The following is a 9,152-nucleotide window of genomic DNA, read 5'->3' on the forward strand; positions in this document are numbered from 1 at the left end:
AGGGCACACAAATGACTTCCCTTTTGTGTTTCAATTATACCATGGCTTAGTGATTGATTCTTTCTTCAGATGGTAGTTGTGAGGAGTGAAGGAAATTAAATCAAGTCTGGAAAGGAAATTAAATTAGTGAAGGGTCTGGCATGTGGGTTCTCAATGCAGGGTGATTATTGTTAGCATCAATTATTTATGGCAATGACCATAATATTGGTAAACATGATGGGGAAAATAATAATACCATAAATTAATAATAATAATAGGGTTGAAGTTAGAATGCTCCCCCAAATACATGGAAATTAGGGCAACAAATTACATCACATTTTGCATATAAAATGAGTTAGTTTATAAATTGAGAAGGAACGGGCATCTTCATTCACTGCAGGCATGAGCACACAATGGAAAAACTCTTGTCAGCAAGCTGATCCATTTCTAGGGATTAATTTGGTAATTATACCTGCACAAGTGAAAAAAATACATGTGCAAAGATATTCAATGCAGTATTGTTCCTAAATGAAACACAAAAAAGTTTGAAATGCCCATCAAGAGCAGAAAAGGAGATTGTTAAATACATTATGATGTGGTCTAACAATGGAATGCTCTAGCTATTGACAAAGAAAGATGTCCATGGTATAATATTGGATCTAAAATAGATGTGCTTGTATGATTTGATGCCACTTTTGAGCCTGGACATTTTGCTACTACGTCTGCTGGTGGACAGCAGGTGGATTCTTTACTCATTCTGTTAACATGGACACATTTTGACCCATGAGAAAGAATTTTAAGGTGTTGATGGCATTTGGGTTGACTCTTCCAAGGCTATAGGCCTCCAGTAGCTGTCGCATCCTCATTTGTTCTCCCCAAGTGGAAACACCAGCCCTTGATTTGGAGATCACCAACAGGACTCACTGTGCAGGAGCCTGAGGTCCAAAGGTGCAGCAATGTGACTCTTTCGAAATGGAAACCAGACACCAGGTCCCAATAGGGTGAGCTAGGGCAGAGCCAGGTGACAGATGGTGGGCCCTCATGATTAAGACAGAAAACCTGAATCGGCAAGGCACATTCTATCCAGGATGAAAGGCACCAGGCACCCTTGGTCAAATGTCTTTTGAGACAATGGGTAGCACATTGAGCTTTTACGTAAAGTCTTTCAGAACTTCCCTTTTTCCTGATGAAATCTGGAGAAGAGATGGCCATACTTTTTCAGATTTCCTGTGTTAGGGGGATGGAATGGCTACATGAGAACCTCCCACTCAGGGACCCACAAATAAGAAAACTGCCAAGATATTTAGGTCAATGGGGAAGAAAAGAGGTGTAAAGTCTGTAAATTATTCAAAGGGGTTATTGATTCTTGCCTACCACCCCATTTGACTATACGCTCCTGCAGCACAGGGAATGTCTCAGTGTTGGTTCATCCTTGATTCCTCAGCACAAGGCCTGACATAAAGGGACTCAAGAAGGATTTTCAGAATGAATGAATGAAAAAACACTGCTTCCTGAATCCCGCCATGGCACTGCCATAATCCCAAGCTCCCTGCCCTTCTCACCCCAATGTTTCATACTCTCTCCCTGAGAAAAATAGAGTGGAGACCACTGCAAAGGAAGAAATGAGGCCAATGGCCAGCCCCACAGCTCCAGCTAAGGGCTGGAGGTTAGAGCAAGGCCTTGTCTTTCATTTCACTCTGGACTCAGGCCTGGTCTCCTAGGACAGTGCCAGGTGAATCAGGCCTAAACTGCTCAACACCCTCTGCCTCAATTCCCAAGTGGAATTAGGAGCATACTTGACAATTTTATCACCCTTGTTGTGGGACTTCAAATTCATTCATGTTCATGTGGAATCTCTGCAGGAAAGGGCTTTCAGTGACGATGAGGTTAAAAAATGGAAGAAGCTTTGCAGATGAACATCCTCAATAGGAGAGTACCAGCTCCTATGGTTCAATGGTTATTGAGGATGTTTCCCTGTATTGAGTTAAATACTTCTGTAGTGCATTACACTAGGATTTCAGGTGGGTGAAAAATGGTCAAGGCAATAAACATGATCAATATACAGTATCTCAAGGTCAACAGTCTTTCCTGTAGAATTAGTATGTCTTCGGATTGAATGTCATTTCTCAAGGATATGTGGATATTTGAGGGAGAAATTCTGGATGTGGTTGGTTACATAAATACTCATGTTACCTTGTGTAATTTTTTAACACAACCTTATAAGGTCATTGAAATGTAAATACCATTTACATTTTATAGTAGATGAAACCACGGCTTGGAGAAGGTATGTCATTTGCCAAACATTTATGCCTACCAAAGATGAGGCTGGCATTGTCTACATTGCAAAGCCAACATAAATTGGGTACTAATTTGGGTCAAGGATTATATACATATATATAAAATCCAGAAGAGTCTTCTACCCTGATCTTCTTTTATAATCATTGTGAGAAATGTACAGTATTCGTAATTGAATTATTTCTAGCATATATATAAACATTGCTACATAAAACTCAATCCCTGTGTTGCTTTGGTGAGTGGTGAGGATAGAGAAGCCGCCGTGCTGTGAGAAGCTCAGCTTGTAGATGCACCTGCCCTGGGGGTTGCTCCAGGGGAAGGGTGTCTCTGTTTGTGAGTTTCTGGGACTCCTGGAAATTAAAGCATCATTAGAAAAGATCCCAGCCATGATGATGATGATGACGATGATGATGATGATGATGATGATGATGATAGGAATAGCTAAGTAACTCTTAGGCACCAGAAGCTGTTCTGAGCATTTTACAGGGGCTCCTCATGTCACCTTCACAACAACCCTATGGCAGTGGCTCTCAAACTTCAGTGTGCATCAGAATTACCTGGAGGCTCCTGAAAACTGTTATATCTGAATCTATCCCCAAGTTTCTGATTCAGTATCTGGGCTGGGGCTCTAGAATTTGCCTTCTGACAAGTTCCCAAGGGATGCAGGCGCTACTATCAGGGACCCCCCACTCAGAACCACTGCCCCAGGAGATGAGGGCTCTTCTATGCCCCATTTTATAGGTGAGGGTGATCACGGTAGTAAGGATACAGGATCAAGAGTGGGGTCAGGTTCCTTTCTAAAGTAAAGACATAACTTAAGTGCACACCAGGCCAGCAGGGCTTAGAAAAGGAAGCTGGGATTTTGAGCCTTCACCTCCTCCCTCCCCAAGCTCCCTCACTTGTTTGGCAAACTGAACTCTGGGAGTCAGAGAACACCAGGAGAACTGGAATATGAGCCCCCAGGCCATCAAGGTAAAGCCCGGAGTCTCCCCAACGCCAGTCTCTACAGTTCAATTAGGTTGAGGCTCAGCTAGTGTCATGCTGAAAGCAGGAAAAGACAGGTGAATCTCTGTTAAAAAATTATTCAGGCCGGGTGTGGTGGCTCATGCCTGTAATCCCGGAACACTGGGAGGCCAAGGCGGGCGGATCACAAAGTCAAGAGATCGAGACCATCCTGGCCAATATGGTGAAACCCCGTCTCTACTAAAAGTACAAAAATTAGCTGGGCATGGTGGCGTGTGTTTGTAGTCCCAGCTACTTGGGATGCTGAGGCAGGAGAACGCTTGAACCCGGGAGGCCGAGGTTGCAGTGAGCTGAGATCACGCCACTGCACTCCAGCCTGGATGGCAGAGTGAGACTCCGTCTCAAAAAAAAAAAAAAAAAAAAATTATTAAATGATACCTGTTACAGAATGATAAGAAATAATTTATTTAGGTCCTTGAGGTAGGTATAGGGACCACTGCAAGGAAGTCTTGCAATGAGAAGGAGAGACTGGGCTCAACTCTGAATACAGCATGGGCAAGCAGGAAATTATAGCCAAGGAAAAGGGTGGGGTGGGGGGGGTGGTGGTCAGTGGATGGGAAATGACTATGTGGAAACATCAGGAGTAAGGGAGGATTCTAGCTAAACTCACCTAACAGGATTCTCACTGAGAACAAGCCAAGGCTATCTGACATCACCTGGAGGATGGGGGAGGCTGAGGACTCTGATCAGATATGGAGAATGGGGATTCTTGCTAAACTGACTTAGCAGGTTTCTTTGCTAAAACTGAAATTTCACAAGGAAGTGCATAGATGAGTCTAGCACAACATTAAGAAGCCTGACTAAAGTCTGGTCAAACAAAACATTTTCTGTCACCACACAGAATGTATGCTGCTGGGAACAGACTGGTCCTCAGCATCTTCCTACCCCACCAGCTTCTGGGAGGGCATTTTGCCCTGCGCCTCCTGGGTGTTTCCTTGCTTGATCATGTCTAGGAGACAAAAGACTTGCACCTTATCATTTAGGATAAATTCAGTGTCAGATTTTTAATCCTAAATCAGGTGACAATGCTTCAGTGAACAATCTCAAGAATTAAAATAATGAAGTTCATTCATTCACCAATTCTTTGTGTGTGTGTGGTTTAAGACAATTTATTTTGCTCATGATTTTGTGGATTGGAGCCCAGCCACATTTGATCAGATGGAGAAATGGATTCCACCTCTTGAAGACAAGCAGAAGCATCACAGTACAGAAGAGCATACAGGCTGGAAGAGATTTCTGCAGCCATCTTTGGAGAATACAATACGCTACATACGTTATTAAAGATTCTTCATAACTGCAATGACTGAATCGTATTCTAATTAAAAATGTATCACCATCAATTTAGTGAATTTCAATTGCTGGAAACTTTAGAAACAATATTATAAACATCTTAATGATGAACATCATTCTACATAAAACTATCTTCACCCCTGAAAATTTTTTATTATGTTAATTAAGGCAGAATTACCAGATTATAAAGTTAAAACTATTTGATATAAATGGCCAACTTAATTCCCAGCAAAAACCCAATTGAGATCCACTTCATTTAAAAATATTTTACTCTTTGAAAGAAAAGCATTCCCATCAACACATAAAAATACTCGTGACTATTTTCATTTATTATTTTTACCAATAATTTTTAGATATAAACAAACTTCCCACTAAAATTTGTATTAGAATTCAATTAAACCTATAAATGAACATAGGATGTACTGGCCCATCTTAAATATAAGTCTTGTGGTCCAGAAGTCTTCTACTGTGATCTTCTTTTATAATCATTGTGAGAAATGTATAGTATTCGTAATGGAATTATTTCTAGCATTTTACACTTTTGTAATTGTTTAAGGAGGAGCTTTTTCCCCCATTATATACTTAAGTTACTTATTGATGCATAATTGGGAAAGTGATTGTTTTGTGTATTTATGCATGTTCAGAAATCTTTCTAAATTCTTTTTTGTTCTAATAGTTTTTAATTGATTATCTTAGGCTTTCTGGGTAGACAATCATATTAACAGCAGGTTGTGATCGATACTTTTTTTTCATTAGGTTAGAATGGGGAGAATTGATGGGCTTTTCTGTTTTTTACATTTTTAATTATTATGAATACATAATAGTGTACATATTTATGGGGTAAATGTGATTTTTTCCAACTTTTATTTTGGATTCAGAAGGTAAATGTGCAGGTTTGTTACCTGGGTATATTGCATGATCCTGAAGTCTGGAGTAAGAATGATCCAATCACCCAAATACTGAGCATCCAAGTTAGTTGTTCAGCCTTTGTTACCACCCCCCACACTCCTCTAGTAGTCCCCAGTTTCTATTGTTGCCATTTTTAGTACACAAAGTTTAGTTCCCATTTATAAGTGAGAATGTGTGGTATTTGATTTTGTTCCTGTATTAATTCACTTAGGATAATGGCCTCCAACTGCATCCATGTTACTGTAAAGGACCTGATCTCCTTTTTTATGGCTGTATAGCATTCCGTGATGTATATATACTATATTTTCTTTATCCCATCCACCATCGATGGGCAACTAAGTTGATTTCATGTCTTTGCTATTGTGAATAGTGCTGCAATTAATGTGTGAATGCATGTGTCTTTTTTGTAGAATGATTTGTTTTCTTTTGGACATATATCCAGTAATAGTTTTGCTGGTTCAAGAGGTAGTTCTGTTTTAAGTTCTTTGAGAAATCTCCAAACTGCTTTCCACAGTGGCCGAAATAATTTACAATCCCACCAAGAGTACATAGGTGTTCCCTTTTCTCCACGGCCTCCCCAGCAGCTGTTATTTTTTTACTTTTTAATAAAAGCCATTCTGACTGGTGGGAGATGGTATCTCATTGTGGTTTTGAACTGCATTTCTCTGATGATTAGTGATGTTGAGCATTTTTTCATATGTTTGTTGGCCATTTGTATGTATTCTTTTGAGAAGTGTCAGTTCATGTCTTTCACTCATTTTCCATGGGGTCATTTGGCTTTTGCTTGTTGAGTTGTTTAAATTCCTTACAGAGTCAATATTTGACCTTTGTTAGATGTATAGTTTGTGTCATTTACCAATTCTAAAAATACACATAAACATTTTTTTTTTCCACTTTAAGCTCAGGGGATTAGTGTGCAGGTTTGTTGCATGGGTAAATTTCATGTCACTGAGGCTTGGTGTACAAATGATCTCCTCACCGTGGTAGTAAGTGGAGTACCCAACAGGCAGCCTTCCAATCAAGGTACCCCTCTCAGTCTTCCACCACAAGTAGCCCTCAGTGTCATTGTTCCCATATTTGTGTCCATGTGCATTCAATGTTTAGCCCCCACTTATAAGTGAGACCATGTGGTATTGGTAAAACATTCTTTTTAAAAATGTTTGAGACCATGAAAAAGAAATAGAACTGAATAATCAAACACCCCCAATTGCTTACATGATCCCTTCAAAACCCCCAACCGGGGGAATCTTCTCCATATAAACTTTGGAACTTCTGTTAATCTCTCACTGCACTCTGGAGGTTTATACTTGTTTTTCTTATGCCCTGTTTTTCTCCCCCCTCCCACGCCCAGCCCTGCAGCAGCGGCTGCCTCTCTGTCTTGGTCTCTGTCTTGTCTCATTGTCTTCAAATCAGACCTGCAGCTATGGTCCCAAGCAATTCCAATTTCCCCCTCAAATCCACAGGATACCTCAAGGACCCAACTTCTACTGTTGAGAACTAACTCACCCTCTGAATAAGGGGTCTGATCTTTATTTGGGATCATTGCTAAGATAGAAAAAGAAAATAGCATGTAAGAATTCTGTGTAGAACTCAGTTCTGATTGGAGGAGGCAACAACTGCTTCTCTTAATCACTTCATTTTACGTTCACAGTATCCACAGATGTGGATACTCCTATTGTAGGAGGAGAAATCAGGCAGATGGCAGAAGGAACAGGTCAGATCTTGAGAAGAGATCCTCTGGCCTTCAAAGAAAAGTTTGTGGATTACAGATTCAGGAGTGAAGATTAGGAATCTGGGGAGACATTCTACAAGATCAGCAGCCTCTGCCTCCCAGGTTTATGTGATTCTCTTGCCTCAGCCTCTCGAGTAGCTCGGATTACAGGCACCCGCCCCACAGCCAGGCTAGTTTTTGTATTTTTAGTAGGGATGGGGTTTCACCATGTTGCTCAGGCTGGTCTCCAGCTCCTGGCCTCAAGTGATCTGCCCACCTCGGCTTCCCAAAGTGCTGGGATTACAGGCGTGAGCCACCGCGCCCGGCCAGCCACCTTCTTACCTAATGCATCAGGAGGCTTGGCCATAATTTTTTTAAAATATCTGTCAAACTCTGTGCCCATTTGCCGTAAAAGCAAGATTACTGAGTTAATCTTAGATTTTAAAATGGAAAGGCTGGACCTCAGAAAAGCAGTTAGGAAGGCTACTTGGACATTTCTAAGTTTCTAAGGCAATGCTCCAACTGTCCCAAGCAAAGGACAATAAGCACAAAGTTAGAGGAGCTTCATTAATTATTGACGACTGATTCATTCACTTACTTAATGAAAGACTTGAAGGAAGGAAGAATCCCCGAATGGAGGAGACTGGAAAGGACGCATGACAAAACGCCCGCGGTCTCTGGAGACCCAGCCAGTCCCCTCCCTGGTCCCCAGGGTCTGGCCTTGACCATTGCATGGCTTTTTTGGGGGGTGGGGGGTGCCTTTCCCTACCAGATTCTTCTAAAGCTCAGCTGCACCCACCCTTAAATGGGAGAGAAGGCTTCTGCTCGCGGGCTCTGCATTCTTCCACCCGGACCCACCTTTCTGTGGACTAAACAGGAACCACTGGACTAGAGTAAATCTCAGCCCTGCAGGAGATTTTAGTCAAAAACTAGGACTAAAGAAAAGCAGGGTTGGGCTGGTAATTCACACAGGGCTAGCTTTAAACTTCTTTCCATGAATCACTCGCCCAGCGCATTAACTCGGGTACTTTGTTGATCCAGACCCTAGAGGGAGAATTCCCACCCTCCACTCGGCAGCCCCTGGATGGCGCAGCTCCACCTCCCCCCACCCGACTCCTGCCTCGGGTCCTCTAGGCAGAAGCGCCGCGTCCTGCGACAGGTTGGGACTGAGCTGCATCGTGCTGCGCTGCGTCCCAGTGCCCTGAGACTACGCCCAGAGGCGGCGCAGCCAATCGCAGTGCGGCAGGCGGTGGGGACAGAGCCGCCTGGGTGGCATTCTGGTGGGGGACTTCAGAGGTCAAACTGGCAACCTTGAGGCGACCGCAGAGGACTGAAGACCCCTGGACCCTGCACTTGCCAACTGTGCCTGTACAGATGGGACAGGGGCCACCCCGGTGCCCGGCGAGTACCTCTGCTCTGTGAGTGGGGGTATTTCTGTGGTGCTGAGCTATGGTATTCCTAGGGCTGGTCGGGCAGGACAGGGAAGCTCGACCCCTGCAAGTCAGGTGGAGATGCCCCTTGCTCCTTGCACCACCGCACAGGCCCCGTGGCCACAGTGAGCCTGAGCAGAGGGTGGGGGCAAGCAGCATGGGACCTGGCCTGGGACCCGAGCCAGGAGCCCTGGTTTTGGAGAGGCAGATGAGGTGTTGGCAGCACTGGCGACATGTAGGGCTGCGGGAGCAGTGTGTGCTCTCCTTCCCACTGTCTCCTGGGAAGGCATTCCAGAAAGGTTTCCTGCAAGAAGGGGAGATTGGAAAACATAGCTCACCTCCTGCTGTGTATTAGCCAAAAACAAGGTGTGAAGTGACCCCCCAATTATTGGGGATCACTTTGTCCCTACTTGGGATTAGAAGTTTCCATTGGTGAGGTTTTGCCTGAATGGCCTCAGTACAATTGGTACAAAACCTAGATCAGTTGGTTTCCTAGCTGTTGCCTTAACCTTCTC

Source organism: Pongo pygmaeus, chromosome 13 (genome assembly GCF_028885625.2).
Source record: "Pongo pygmaeus isolate AG05252 chromosome 13, NHGRI_mPonPyg2-v2.0_pri, whole genome shotgun sequence".
In the NCBI taxonomy this organism is placed as follows: Eukaryota; Metazoa; Chordata; class Mammalia; order Primates; family Hominidae; genus Pongo; species Pongo pygmaeus.